This window comes from Cryptomeria japonica, chromosome 10 (assembly GCF_030272615.1).
Source record: "Cryptomeria japonica chromosome 10, Sugi_1.0, whole genome shotgun sequence".
NCBI classification, from domain to species: domain Eukaryota; kingdom Viridiplantae; phylum Streptophyta; class Pinopsida; order Cupressales; family Cupressaceae; genus Cryptomeria; species Cryptomeria japonica.
Genome location: NC_081414.1, coordinates 96187807 through 96203120, shown reverse-complemented (window position 1 = coordinate 96203120; position 15314 = coordinate 96187807). Strand labels below are relative to the sequence as shown.

Below are 15314 nucleotides of genomic sequence, written 5' to 3'. Positions count from 1 at the left end.
AGTTTGCAGAGGCTTATACCAAAACAAGCAGATGATTTCCTAACTCAATTTGTTCAAGCATTTGACAAATCGCCAATGCTTATGTTTAGGATACAATATTTGGAAGGAGTTTGGGACGATTTCCAGCATGTACGAGAGAAGACAATTCCACACCTCGGGGTGTTGAAGCGAATCCCGATGCCTACTTTAATCCACGGGGGAGTCGTGCACGAGGGAGATATTTATGATTTTCAGGGGTGGTATTGTTCCTTAGCTATGAGGAAATCCACTTATGACCATGCCAGGCAAGATTGTGTTGAGATGGAAGGATCAACTCAAGAAATTCAATTAAGGATCCTTACATCCATTGAAGAGTTATTAGGCGTGGATGTCAGTGCTTCCAGCAGTCTACAATTAGAAGAATTAAGGGAAAAGATGAAGTTCAGGTACTTCAATCAATTGGATTCTTTGAAGAAGAATTAGATTGATGATTTAGTTTCACTATTGATTCACATCCATAGTTTGCAGAGGCTTATACCAGATTGGGATAATGTTTTGGATACTTGATCAAATACATTGGATGTAATGGATGCACAACACGAGGCTTTGCCTAGTATCACCATGGAAGAACTAGATTCAATTTTGGCCAGATTCTTGGAATATGCTGTTAGAGAGAGGAATGTAGGACGAAATCTTTTAGAAGATTCCATATTCGATGACTAGGCATCATTCCATTGGATCACACGTTGGTGACTTCCTTTTTGATGTAAACCCTAATTAGGGCAAATTTAGGGTTGTGTTGGCATGATCTTGGCTCTTGATTCTAAATGAATCTTGGCCATTCATTTCTTTTGAGATTCTATATATATCCCATTGCTTCTCATTTGTAAGAGAGATTTTTGAGAATTGTCGTCTATATGCTGCAGATTTGAATACAATCATTGAAGTTTGGTGATTTTGTTTAAGTGTTGTATGCATTTGTGGTTCTCATTGCCTCCAAGCTAGATTAGAATTTGTTTAAAGTTTTTTTTTAGATTGAATGAAAGAGTTGTTGAATGCATTTGTGTAGAATCCATTTAATCCATTCCACTAGCTTCTTGTTGATTGTAAGTTTGCCTTGCGTGGTCAACTGGAATTTGAAATCGAACTTAGCTTCAATTATTGAACATCCATTAGTGTGCATTGACTTGATGGTATTGATGTTGATCGTGATAATTTGAACATCTATGAGATTTACCGTAGATGATTGCACTAAGCTTGTGTCAAATTGTTCATTGATGGTGAGACCTTGCCTAGTAGGATTCCATTGAATTGTTCATTGCTTCTTGCATTCTAGGTTTTAGATTAGAATTCCTAAACCCCTATTCCTTTTGTCCTTTTTAAAAAAAATCTTTGTTAGATTAGATCAAGAGATATATTGCAAAATCTTAAGTCATCAGCATAGCCTGCTCCTAATCCATGATAAGATTGATTGATCCAAACAATTACATAAGTCCCCAAGTGAAAACAACATATCACATCAAGCCATTGAGTTAACCTTCAAATCATCTTAGTTGATCGGATATTTAGCATCTAAGGTGATTTTGTTCAAGAGAGGGTAAAATACTTTGGTATCTTATTTTGTGTTCGTATGTGCATAAAACACACATCAACAGATGGGTTTTCTGATTTTTTTCCCACAAAAAATCATGGAGGGTTTTGCACAATTTACTCTTCAAATATCGTGGTTTCTCTATTTGTTTTTTACATGATTTTTTCACACAAAAATCATAGGTTCTTTGCTGGAGGGTTTTCTGATTTTTTCCACAAAAAATTATGAAGGGTGGTGTTGTTTACTGGGTTTTTTTATTTTTCACCAGGCTCATGTCGCAAACCATTTTGAAGAGAAGGGAGTAGCCTTCTATGCATTTGTGGCCAAATGACCTACACATTATGTCAAGTCTTTTGTAGGGTAGTTAGTAGAATGACTATTAAGGGAGGGTATTAAAGTAATTATGTAATGTATCTATAATGGTCATTTGGTTAGTTAATTAATTTAGGATATTCCCTTTTCGTAGTTTGTTCTTATTTAGAATGTTTCTTTTGGGTCTTTCGTTTCTGTTTTAGAAACTTTGCTTGTAATTGCTTATTTAAGGAGCCTTCGTCTCCTTTGTTAATACATCAAATTATCATTTCAATTCCAAGCACAAATCTTTTCAAATTTGGCCATTACCCACCACAATTGTTCAACATAAAATAGACGAATGCCAAAGGGGATACAGAAAAACTTATGACTTCACTTAGTTGTATGAGATTCCCTTTTCTTTCAACCAATGGGGTGAATCATCCTTGTCCATTATAACAACAATGATTTTATCTCAATATGGTCCCTAATGCTTCAGCAAAGAGATTCAAACAGAGCACAGTGCTTTGACAAACAAATTTCTTAAAAAACTCCAATTGCATTATATTGATTGAAAATATTGTATTATCCCCAACCCCTAAGACAAAATTAGAGAGATGGTAATTTCCAAAGTTCAAAAATAAAAAATTCATCTCATAGCACCATAGCTCCACCTGATAACAAATACAACACTTTGGCCATTTTTGTTGGTGTAAATAATTATTCATCTTGGATATTATTACACCTTACTTAAGTTTACTTAGGAAATGCATTTCATAGTAGTTTGGGTATGAGACACTTGGGTGTTTGTGCCACATTGGGATAGTGTGTGTAGGAGAATTTCCACCTTTTATGGTGTTGATCTTGTTACTACTTTATCATATCCACTTATTGTGGAGTGATAATTCCACCTTCGGTGGGTGATCCACCCCATGTGAAATATTTTATTGTTTCTCCTACCTACCCACACCTATTCCCTATCTACCCTTGTTTCTTATTGAGCCACATGTCATGTTTGTGTGCTTCACATATCCATATAGCCTTGCCTATATATGCAGGCTCATCTACATTGTATAAACAACTATTGAACAACACTTGATGATCCAGTTGATCAGTATTTTCATCTTGATAGAATACAGTTTATTCTTATCTATATTTTGTCTCTCTATTTGTGCTTTCCATTGCCTCTAGATCTTGGCAAAATCTCACATGGTATCACAGCCATTAGAGTGTCATTGGTTTGCCAATTGAGAGAAATTTGATGCTATTTGGGGTTGTGTATTTTGGAGCTTTCTATTGCAGGTTATTATTGAAGCTTGATGGGTCAAATCTGAGGTTACCATTGGATTGAGGAGGTCCAAGAAAGTCAGTTTTGCCTTTTGCTTCTTCCAAATTGGACTTTGGAGGCCAAATCTAGAGGCATTTGAAGTTTGAAGCTATGACGGAAATTTTCCAGAAATTATAATTTTGAGGGCAATTTTCAAATAGTGATATCTCACTCATCCGGACTCCTTTTTTCAAGCATTTTTTTTTGTTTTGGGGTAGAATTTTGTGATCTATACAGTGGTGCAGGATTTTTCTGATTCTCGGATATAGGTTTTTTCTGAAATCGTGAAATCTTGATTTTTACAACTTTGGAGGCTTCGTTTGGGCTCATATGGACTCTTTTTCAGGTGCCCTTTTTTTTTTAAGTGCATAATTTTTTGTCTACTTTAATAATCTGCCATTTGTTTGTAGTGATTTTCAATAGAAATTGTACTTTCAGTATTTGGTCATTTTTTGGCCTATTTGGTACTTGTATTTTGCTTGGACCTCAATTTAGATCACTAGCAGTATTTGTTGAAGTCTCTTATATCTCATTTTGAAAAGTTGTAAAATTTAAATCAGAAGTCCACCTTGCCTTGTTTTGCAAGTGGCCCATTCTACACGCACTAAGTATAAAGTGTCAAATCATGATTTTTGGGGGGGGTTCTTGATTGAGTAATTTGGGGGGGGGGGTTGTCTTGTGTGATTGTGCCTCTCTCTATCTTGTGTTTTTCTCTATCTTGTGTTTTTTTCCTTTTTGCTGCAATGGGTTCTTCTAAGTTTCCCCTATTAAATCCTCATAATTATGCTACTTGGAAAATTGATGCATGGAGTAAACTTATGGAAAAAGAACTAACTCATTACATTGATGGAGCTATTGTTGCTCTCGTTGATCCTAAGGCTGATCCTGTTGGTCACTTGGATTGGCTCACTAAAAATATCATGGCAATTGGTACCTTAAGAAAGTATGTATCAAAGGATCTCATTTTTCATATTGAGAAATGTACTCTAATCAAGGATGCTTGGCAAAAGTTTCAAGACTTGTAAGGTCAAGTTGATGAGATTAGGGGATATTAGATTGATAGTGATCTCACCATGTTAGATCCCAAGAACTTTGATACTATACAAGATTATGTCACTAAGGCAAAAGAGTTGAGGGCACAACTCAAGGATTGTGGCATTGATAAGAAGGATACTCAATTGATCTTCAATTTGATGGGCAAAGTTCCACAAGAATATGCAGCATTTGTTTCTAGTTTCCAAACCCATAGGATGACAATGGGTTCAAGCTACACAATGCCTACATTTGATGCTTTCGCTGAAATGTTGATGATGGAACAAACTAAGTTGATAAGCATGGGCATTCTTAAGGCTTCTAAGTCTCAAGCATTAGTGGCAAATCAAGAGAACAAAGGAAATCAAGGAAAGGACAACTCAAACAAGAAGAAATAGCAATCAAAGCCTAAGGACAAAGCACCATCTTCTCCACAACAAGGAGATTCATCCTCTTCCAAGAGGGACAATTCACCAAAGAGGGAGAGACCTACTTGTGCCTATTGTAAAAAGTTTGGTCATGAGGAGCGTCGTTGTCATTCTAAGAAGATTGATGAGCTCACACATATCCTCAAAAAGCATAACATTGATTTGCCTAATGTCTACAAGAAGGATGATTCATCAACTTCCACTTCCTCACAATCAAAAGGAAAAGGGCGAGAATTCATGGCTTCTACAAGTGGGAAGACTCACTCTTTTGGGACAAGAAAAGGAAAAGCTTTGTGCTACTACAAGTCATGATTCAGGGAGATGGCTTCTAGATTCAGGGGCTTCTCATCATATGGCATCTTCGTAGTCTATGTTCTCTTCATTTGAGCCTTGCACCATGCCGCAGATTTTGATGGGCAATCATACATACATGGATGTGATTGGGAAAGGATCTATTGCCATTGGGGATAACTCCTTCAATGATGTGTTGTGTGTACCCCACTTGACAAACAATCTCCTTTCCATCTATCAAATCACACATGGTGCAACTAAGAGAATTGTGGAGTTCACACCTGAGTCAGTTTTTATTAGAGACTTGGAGACTAGAGCTATCATTGTGACTAGGGTGGTTGATCATGCATCTTGGTTATACTCCTTTTCAGATTTTGTTGATGATAATGATTTCACATATGATGATTCTACACATGATGATCACACTTCTTGTGAAGGTTCAGATTTTGAGAACTTTGGGTACTTGAACATGGGGATTCTCACATGTGACCCCGTTCTTGAGCCTTGTGTTTCATCTCCTCCTATTGATATCACATCACCTATTGCACCTGATGATGCAGATAGTGCGACCGTTTTGCCTTCATGTGATTCAGTGCAGCAGATATTCATTGTCTTCCAGCTTCAGATTCATGGGATGACTACTTGACAAAAATTGCAGGTTTGTTTGTGGAATCCTACATCGCAGATTTGGGAGACATCATTGATGATATTCATCTTCTCTTTGATGAAGATGATCCTTCTTCGATTGTTGCGAGGGCACACTTTGACCCTCTTTTTCATTCTCTACATGATCATTCTTTCGAGGTTGATATGATTGTGGATACTTATGTACAGCAGTTGGAGGAGGCCTCTTTATGCTTAGAGGAGACATGTGAGTCTTTGGGACTTGTTCTACATTCATATCCACTAGATCTTGGAGTACCTTTTTCGGCAGTGTGGAGCAATTTACCACCTATGGAGGGGTTATCTTTCAGCATTGACATGGGGACACTTGAGCAGTTTTCGGAGACTTCATTCATCATGAGTTTTTTCCATACATCTTCCCTTCATGATTGGGGAGACTTCATGGATACACCTTTGGTTTTGTTTCTTCCTAAGGGGAGGAATGTTGTTCGACGTTTGTGGAGCAGTTTCTTCATACATCATCGAGCTTCTATCATTGGTGCAAATTCTACATTGAGGGGGGGCTACCTAGCTTCTCTTCTTCTCTCATATGGGGGGGAGTTTTTCCTCACATGGGGTTTTGTTCCTCACATACTTCTATGAGAGTTCTCTTGTATAGCTTTCATCTCTCTTTTTGGGGAAGGGTTTTTTCCCATTGGGTTTTTCTCTCTTTCCCCGCTTTGTAAGAGATTTCTTTGCATTGGTTTGCATGCATTTGTATTTGTACATGGGTACCTAACATGGCCTCGTAGTCGGGACCCATATTGAATTACTTAGTTGCATTGTAGACTTAAGTGCATTCCCCTAAGTTGCACTTAAGGGGGGGTGTTGGTGTAAATAATTATTCATCTTGGATATTATTACACCTTACTTAAGTTTACTTAGGAAATGCATTTCATAGTAGTTTGGGTATGACATTTGGGTGTTTGTGCCACATTGGGATAGTGTGTGTAGGAGAATTTCCACCTTTTATGGTGTTGATCTTGTTACTACTTTATCATATCCACTTATTGTGGAGTGATAATTCCACCTTCAATGGGTGATCCACCTCATGTGGAGTATTTTATTGTTTCTCCTACCTACCCACACATATTTCATACCTACCCTTGTTTCTTATTGAGCCACATGTCATGTTTGTGTGCTCACATATCCATATAGCCTTGCCTATATATGTGTTGTGACGTTTTCACACATCGCCCCATTGCAAATGGGGACCCATGTTTTTTGCTTTTTAGGGTTTGTTCTTTAGGTTTTTTAGGGTTTTGTTAGCTAGCCTTTGCATTTTGAACATCGCCCAGGGGATCACATGGATAAGCAAGTCCGGCTTGAGTGAGGTCCTGATCCTGAAATTTGGCTAAGTCTGGAATGTCCTGATCCTGAAATTTGACTAAGTCTGGAAACTAAAAAACCTCCAAAAACTAGATTTTGCAATATAACTCCTGGAGGTCTGAAACCACTCTCAAACATCCTGAAAGTATATATGGAATATAACTTAAAGTATAAGGGTCTTATACTTAAATGTTATATTCCATAAAATTTATCCTGATAGAGAGTGCGAAAAGTCAAATTTCGCTCGTGTCCTTCTCCAAGGGACCAGAGCGAAAATACTTATTTGAGCTATTCCTGACCGTGTTTGGACGAATTGAGACATCAAAGGCATGGTGAAGGACGAAATGAGCATGATAGAGCATCCAGACTTGATCAAAAACAATGAAATGATGAAGTTTTTGCCTAGAGGGTCAAATTCGCTCCTGTCCCTCACTGAAGGACCAGAGCGAAATTCTTCATAAGGTACGATCTGGGCAAAGATCAAGCAAGTTTTATGTTTGAAGGCAAGAAAGGAGATGAATTGAACCCATTGAAGACAAATTGAAGATTATCAAACATCAACAAGGGACCCAAATGCCCAAGTTCGCTCCTGTCCCTCTCCAAGGGACCAGAGCGAATTTTGTCTTAGACAAATTTCTCGCCAAGTTACAATGAATTCCAAGGCATGGATGAATGAAAGGGGACATTACGAGACCGTTGAAGATAAATTTGGAAGCTGGCGAAGTGTGATGGAGACTACAAGTACAAATTCGCTCCTGTCCCTCTCCAAGGGACCAGGGCGATATCTTAGTTATGTTGCCTTTTCCTCAAATTCAAACCACTCCAAGTCAAGGAGAGAGGTGGCAAGGACATTTTGAAGCGTCTCAATCAAGCACAAAGTTACAAGGATCGCCAAAATGAAGGATTTGCACTTAAAAACCTAGGTTCGCTCCTGTCCCTCTCCAAGGGACCAGAGCGAAATTGGCATAAAGGCATAAATTTTGAAAGTTTATCACGCATCAAGCGATCAAGGGGAATCAAGAGACTTTGTTTTGAACAATAAAAGTAATTGCAAGTTGGCCGAAACAAGGACAAGCTCAAAATGTTGAAGTTCGCTCCTGTCCCTCAGGAAGGGACCAGAGCGATATTGAATATATTGGCCAATTCATGCAAAAATCACGTTAAGCCAATGTTTTGCAAGGTCATACAAGGTCTAAGATGTCTTTTGAAGATGATATACAAAGGTTTTTGACGTCAAAATGTTATCAATCAAGTTAAGGAACTCATATCGCTCCTGTCCTTTGGACAAGGACCAAAGCGATTTTTACAAAAACACTCATGCTCCTTCAAAATCAAGACAATGCAAGGATTGGCGAAGTAAAGGACGTCCTTTGGAAGGCAATGAACGAAGAACGAAGATCAAAAGTTTGCAAATTTGAGCCAGGACACTAAGATCGCTCCTGTCCCTCAGGAAGGGACCAAGGCGATATTTGCCAAAGCACTCATTTTCCTTCGAAGATCATGACAAAACAAACTTGCAAAGGGTTCAAAGCGTTGTTTGAAAGGTAATAAAGGAGAAGTTGATATCAAGAACGGAGAACTTCAAGTGAAAAGATCTAGATCGCTCCTGTCCCTCTCCAAGGGACCAGGGCGATATCACCACAAAAGGACATTCATTTGCAAGAACAAGTCAATCAAGCTTGAAGGACCTAGCGAAAATGGCAATCACAACGTAGGGATGGAGACTTTGGACGTAAAATTGCAAGAATCATGACCAAGGTGATGGATCGCTCCTGTCCCTCAGTCAGGGACTAGGGCGATGAGGTTTGTACTCTTCTCAATTCTCCAATTTTGGCGTTCAAACAAGTTTTTGAATTTATTTTAAATGTTAAATTCGATAGTTTTTTTTTTTAAGTGGCATTTAAAATAACACATAACATTTATTAATTAACTTTACCTATTAAAAATCGAAAAAATTAATTATAAAGGCATAAAGTTAATTAATTATAAAAACAAGTTGAGCGCTTGGGTTTATTTTACAAAAGTCGGCCTTGGTTTTGATTTAAAAAGGCTTTTAATTATCTTTGTTTTCACCAAGTCGGCCTAAGGTAATGCATGAGGAGAGTGCTTATAAAAGGAGGTGTTTATTTCATTTTTAAATCATTATTCAAGCATCCTCTTTCATATGCGATTTGGAGTATATAAAGGAAGTGCGAAAGTATCATTCAAGAGGAGGAGCGAATTTCAAAGGGAAGGTGCAAGCATTATCAAAGGAGTTCGAGTTTCAAGTTAGGCGAACTTGCCAAAGACATTGAGGAACACATCAAAGATATCCCCAAGGGTGGCGAATGGACAAAGAGGACGTTCATTATCCTTCAAGATCACGTCGAAGCCATCAAATTTTGATTTTTGCCTAGGCGAATTCCTCATTTTGCATTTTAGAGTTAAGTTCTCAAGTAAGGTATGGCAAGATCTCTTGTTTTAATTTCGAATTTTGATCGTCATTGCCTTAATTTTGAATTTTGAAAATTTGTTTTCCCTTAGCTCAATCGTTTTTAGGAAATGATTAATAAAGGACTTATCATTAAGTTTCCTAAAATTTGCTCTCTAATTTATGTTATGTATTGCAAAATCAGGGTACTAATTTTGAAATGTTGTGTAGGCATCAAATGGAGATCTCTTCAAGGAAAATCAAGCCGGATCAAGGACGGTCTTCGCCAGGACGATCAAGCCAGGACAAGGGTGACCTATTTCAATCCAGCGTTCCAAGGCGAGGTACATCATCATCCTGCACATCAAGGACACAGGGAGTTAGAACAAGGGCTCGTTGAAGAAGTAAATAGTTCCAGATGAATTAATTAAAGCAAGCTTCTCAACAACATTAAGTTGAATATCTACCAAGTTACAAGTGTCAAACGAGGTGGCGTCTTAGTCATCATTTCTCCAATCAGTGAGGTCCACCTCAGCATGTCCAGATTCAATGTACTTAACTCATGGAAGGTGGCACAAACTCCGATGTACCTACCCTGGCTATCCATTGGTCGATTTCTCTAGAAGGGACATGTGTCCAAGCAATACAATTTTATCATTGGCCAAGCATTAAATGTTATGTAATGGTTGTAACAAACCCTAATTAGGGTTTTCATTGTAAAATCTTGGCCGTTGATCTCGAATTGATCTAAGCCATCAAATTGTATTGTGGGCACTATATAAGCCCAGGCATTTCATTTGTAAAGGCTAATTAGCAATAAATTAGAGAGAGAGTTGTAAATAGTTGAAAGTAGTTAGTAGATAGAGAGTAGAATAGGAGGACAAGGCAAGAAATTGTTGCCATTGATTGTAAACAAACTCCATTTTCATTGAAGTAATGGTGAAGTGTGTCGTTTCTTGCAATTTGCATGGTTTCTTGTTGAGTCTTCAATCTTAGATGGTAGATGATTAGATGAATGGAGGAAATGTGATTGATTGATGGTGGAATTCGTATATCCATACTACTAGCAGTTTGTTGATTGCAGACTTGCCTTGTGTAGTCAACTGGAATCGTTCAGCTTAAGCTCAATTTCAATTTGTCGCCTCTTCATTGATATGCATCAACTTGGATGGTATCTATGCCTGCGGTGATGATTTGAACATCATAAAGCTTCCCTTAGAAGATCGCACTAGTCTTGTGTAGATGTTCCATTGATGTCAAAACAAGATCTAGTTAGAGTTTCATCAAAAATCAAGTCATTGCTCCTACATTCTTAGTGTTAGGATTAGATCCTCTCTTCGCCCTTATCCTTTTCATTTTTTTTCAAATCCAAGTTAGTCAGAGCCTATGTCCAGCAAAGCAGATCGGAAGTTCAATCATCAGATGTAAGTCCCCTTGTGATTCCAGCAAATCACATCACACCACGAAGAGCTTATCCACACGTAGAGACCCTACCAAAAGAACCTTGGAGTCTTCCTAACTGATCCTTTATGCGAATCTTCAGCAGTTAGAGACTATTTTCTCAAGAGAGGATAAGATGCCTTTAGGTATTTTATTCTGTGTATGATGGTGTACAAAATACACGTCAACAGGGACCAGGGCGATATCTTAGTTATGTTGCCTTTTCCTCAAATTCAAACCACTCCAAGTCAAGGAGAGAGGTGGCAAGGACATTTCGAAGCGTCTCAATCAAGCACAAAGTTACAAGGATCGCCAAAATGAAGGATTTGCACTTAAAAACCTAGGTTCGCTCCTGTCCCTCTCCAAGGGACCAGAGCGAAATCCTCATGAAGCTCTAAATTTTGAAAGTTTATCAAACATCAAGTGTCCAAGGTGTTCAAAGGGACTTCATTCTACGCAATGAAAGTGATGGCAAATTGATGGAAGCAAGGACAAGCTCAAAAACTTGAAGTTCACTCCTGTCCCTCAGGAAGGGACCAAAGCGATATTGATTATATTGGCCAAATCTCTCAAAAATCACGTTAAGTCAAGGTTTTGCGGGGTCATACAAGGTCTAAGATGTCTTTTGAAGATGATATACAAAGGTTTTTGGCGTCAAAATGTTATCAATTGAGCCAAGGAGCCTATATCGCTCCTGTCCTTTGGACAAGGACCAAAGCGATCTTTATTAAAACACTCATGCTCCTTCAAAACCAAGACAAGGCAAAGATAGGCATGGTCAAGGATGTCCTTTGGAAGACAATGAACGAAGAACAAAGATCAAAAGTTTGCAAATTTGAGCCAGGACACTAGGATCGCTCCTGTCCCTCAGGAAGGGACCAGGGCGATATTTGCCAAAACACTTATAATCCTTCGAAAATTATTTTAAAACAAAGTTGCAAAGGGTTTGAGATGTTTTTTGAAAGGTTGAAGGGTGATGAACGAAGAAGTTAAAATCAAGAATGAAGAGTTGCAAGCTAGAAGACAAGGATCGCTACTGTCCCTCTCCAAGGGACCAGGGCGATGATCCTCCAAACATTGAATTTGCCTTGTGAAAGTCAAGTAAGACAAGCGTGGAGTAAAGGAACAATGTTATTATTCACCTTATGATGGAGATTTGAGATCGAAAATGCAAGGATCAAGACCAAATTGATGGATCGCTCCTGTCCCTCAGTTAGGGACCAGGGCGATGAGGTACGTATCTTTCATCTTCAAAATTTGGCGTTCAAACAAGTTTTTTTGAATTTATTTTAAATGCTAAAATTCGATATGTTTTGAAAATTCAATTAAATGGCATTTAAATATTGCGCTTGATATTATTAATTATTTTTTGCCTTGTGAAAATCGAATTTGATTAAATTAATTTAGAACGATGGCATTTAATAATTAATAATTATTTTCAAAAAAAAAAAAATCAAAGGGAGCGCTTGGTTTATAAAAGTCGGCCTTGTTATTTATTAAAAAAATCGTTTAATTTGCTTTATTTTCACAAAGTCGGCCTAAATAATGATGAGAGGTAAGCGCTTATAAAGGGAGGTGAAAACCTTCATTTTTACATCATCGTTTTACCATTCAAGTGCGAGCTTTCATTTCAAGCAAAGTGGTGCGAACTATTATTCAAAGGAGTGCGAACTTGAAGTTTACATTTGAGCGAACTTGGAGATCACGTCAAAGACTTGAAGGGTGGTGAAATTGACAAGGGGAACGTTGCTTTGAAGATCACATCAAAGACCCCAAGGGTGACGAAGTTGACAGGAAGGCGTTCGCTAGAGGAGGATCACATTGAAAGCTTCAAATTTTGATTTTGCCTAGGCAAATTCCTTGTTTTGCATTCTAGAGTTAGCTCTCAACTGAGGTATGGCGATATTTGTTTTATTGTTTTAGTTTTTGATCGTCATAGCTTAGATTTTGAAATTTTGAAATTTTGAATTCATAGCTCAATAGTCGTTTTTAGGAAATGATTAATAAAGGACTTATCATTAAGTTTCCTAAAATTTGCTCTCTAATTTATGTTATGTATTGCAAAATCATGGTACTAATTTTGAAATGTTGTGTAGGCATCAAATGGAGATCTCATCAAGGAAAATCAAGCCGGATCAAGGACGGTCTTCGCCGGGACGATCAAGCAAAGACAGGGGCGACCTCATCCAGTTTAGCATCGGCAAGGACGACCTTCTTTGGACTAACGTCATCAAGGGCGACCTCTTCCAAATCCAGCATTCCAAGGCAAGGTACATCAATCGTCTTGCACATCAAGGACAAAAGGAGTTAGGACAAGAGTTAATTAAAGATAGCCTCTCAACGACATCAAATTGAATATCTAGCAAGCTACAAGTGTCAGATGAGGTGGCGTCCTAGTCATCACTCCTCCAGTCAGTGTGGCCCACCTCAGCATGTCCAGATTCAATGTACTTAACTCATGGAAGGTGGCACAAACTCCGATGTACCTACCCTGGCTATCCATTGGTCGATTTTTCTAGAGAGGACATGTGTCCAAGCAATACAATTTTATCATTGGTCAAGCATTAAATGTTATGTAATGGTTGTAACAAACCCTAATTAAGGTTTTCATTGTAAAATCTTGGCCATTGATCTTGAATTGATCTAAGCCATCAAATTGTATTGTGGGCACTATATAAGCCTTGACATTTTCATTTTGTAAAGGCTAATTAGCAATAGCTAGAGAGTTAGAGAGATAATATAGAAATAGTTGAAAGCAGTTAGTAGATAGAGAGTAGTTAGAAATTGATAGAATGGCAATTAGAGTAGAATAGGAGGACAAGGCAAGAAATTGTTGCCATTGATTGTAAACAAACTCCATTTTCATTGAAGTAATGGTGAAATATGTCGTTTTCTTGCAATTTGCATGGTTTCTTGTTGAGTCTTCAATCTTAGATGGTAGATGATTAGATGAATGGAGGAAATGTGATTGATTAATGGTGGAAATTCGTATATCCATACTACTAGCAGTTTGTTGATTGCAGACTTGCCTTGCGTAGTCAACTGGAATCGTTCAGCTTAAGCTCAATTTCAATTTGTCGCTTCTTCATTGATATGCATCAACTTGATGGTGTCTATGCCTGCAGTGATGATTTGAACATCATAAAGCTTCCCTTAGAAGATTGCACTAGCCTTGTGGAGATGGTCCATTGATGTCAAAACAAGACCTAGTTAGAGTTTCATCAAAAATCAAGTCATTGCTCCTACATTCTTAGTATTAGGATTAGATCCTCTCTTCGCCCTTATCCTTTTTTCATTTTTTTTTAAATCTAAGTTAGTAAGAGCCTGTGTCCAGCAAAGCAGATCGGAAGTTCAATCATCACATGTAAGTCCCCTTGTGATCCCAGCAAATCACATCATACCACTGGAGCTTGTCCACACGTAGAGACCCTACTAAAAGAACCTTGGAGTCTACCTAACTGATCCTTTATGCGAATCTTCAGCAGTTAGAGACTATTTTCTCAAGAGAGGATAAGATGCCTATTGGTATTTTATTTTGTGTATGATGGTGTACAAAATACACGTCAACAATATGCAAGCTCATCTACATTGTATAAACAACAACTATTGAACAACGCTTGATGATCCAGTTGATCAGTATTTTCATCTTGATAGAATACAGTTTATTCTTATCTATATTTTATCTCTCTATTTGTGTTTTCCATTGCCTCTAGATCTTGGCAAAATCTCACAATTTTTAATTAAATCTAGCAAAAAAGAAAGAGAACCAAAAACTATCCTAAGGACTTAATGATAAAACTTAAAGGAACAGACATGAAAGACCATGTCCCATACTATTCACTATTGCATATATAGCATCTACTGATTTGTTTTTATTTTGATATTACAAATCATTTACATTTGGCATCATCCCAATAGAATTTTTTTATTTAAATATGATAACAGCTCATTTATATGTGATCAATTTGGATGTTGTTAACTGTTATCCCAATCAATAAAGGTGAACGAAACATTTAGCCAGATGGGCATCCATTGTTTCTTGGCCAGGCTTGGTCAAGACCCATCAGGATATCTGAATCAGACCAGATTGCTGAGGCATGTCTGCCTAGATATCAGTGAATGGGTTCAGTTCTAGAGCCTCTAGCCACACTGAAGCATACCTTCCTCTAGCCAGTGCTCAGCCAGATCTCCAAGAGTCCAAACAACAGCTTTTCAACCATATCAATTCCCCTGTTTTGCTACTGGAAAACATTAACCAAATATAAAATACATTCATCCATGTTGGCAATTATCCTGTCTGAAACAGGATTTTGGATTCCATGGAGACCAGTGTTGTCAGTTAAAATCTTCAAACTTCCATCTATGACATACAGAGCTTCAACAATAGCATGTGCATTGCTTTTATAGTTTTGTTAGAGTTAACAGAAGCCTCATGCCCAGATTGATTTCCCAACAAGCGAGGAATGCAAGGATTGCCTAGAGTCAAGTAAACTGGTTTTTTGTCATCTGGAGTGTTCCCATTACCCTGACTAA

At 37.9% G+C, this 15314-nt stretch overlaps 1 protein-coding gene across 2 annotated transcripts in view; it reads right to left on the bottom strand.

The window, feature by feature from the left end:
- The window catches only part of LOC131052601 (uncharacterized), a 90344-nt gene that overhangs the window by 38923 nt on the left and 36107 nt on the right, over positions 1–15314 (bottom strand). The gene's annotated exons all lie outside the window — the stretch shown is intronic.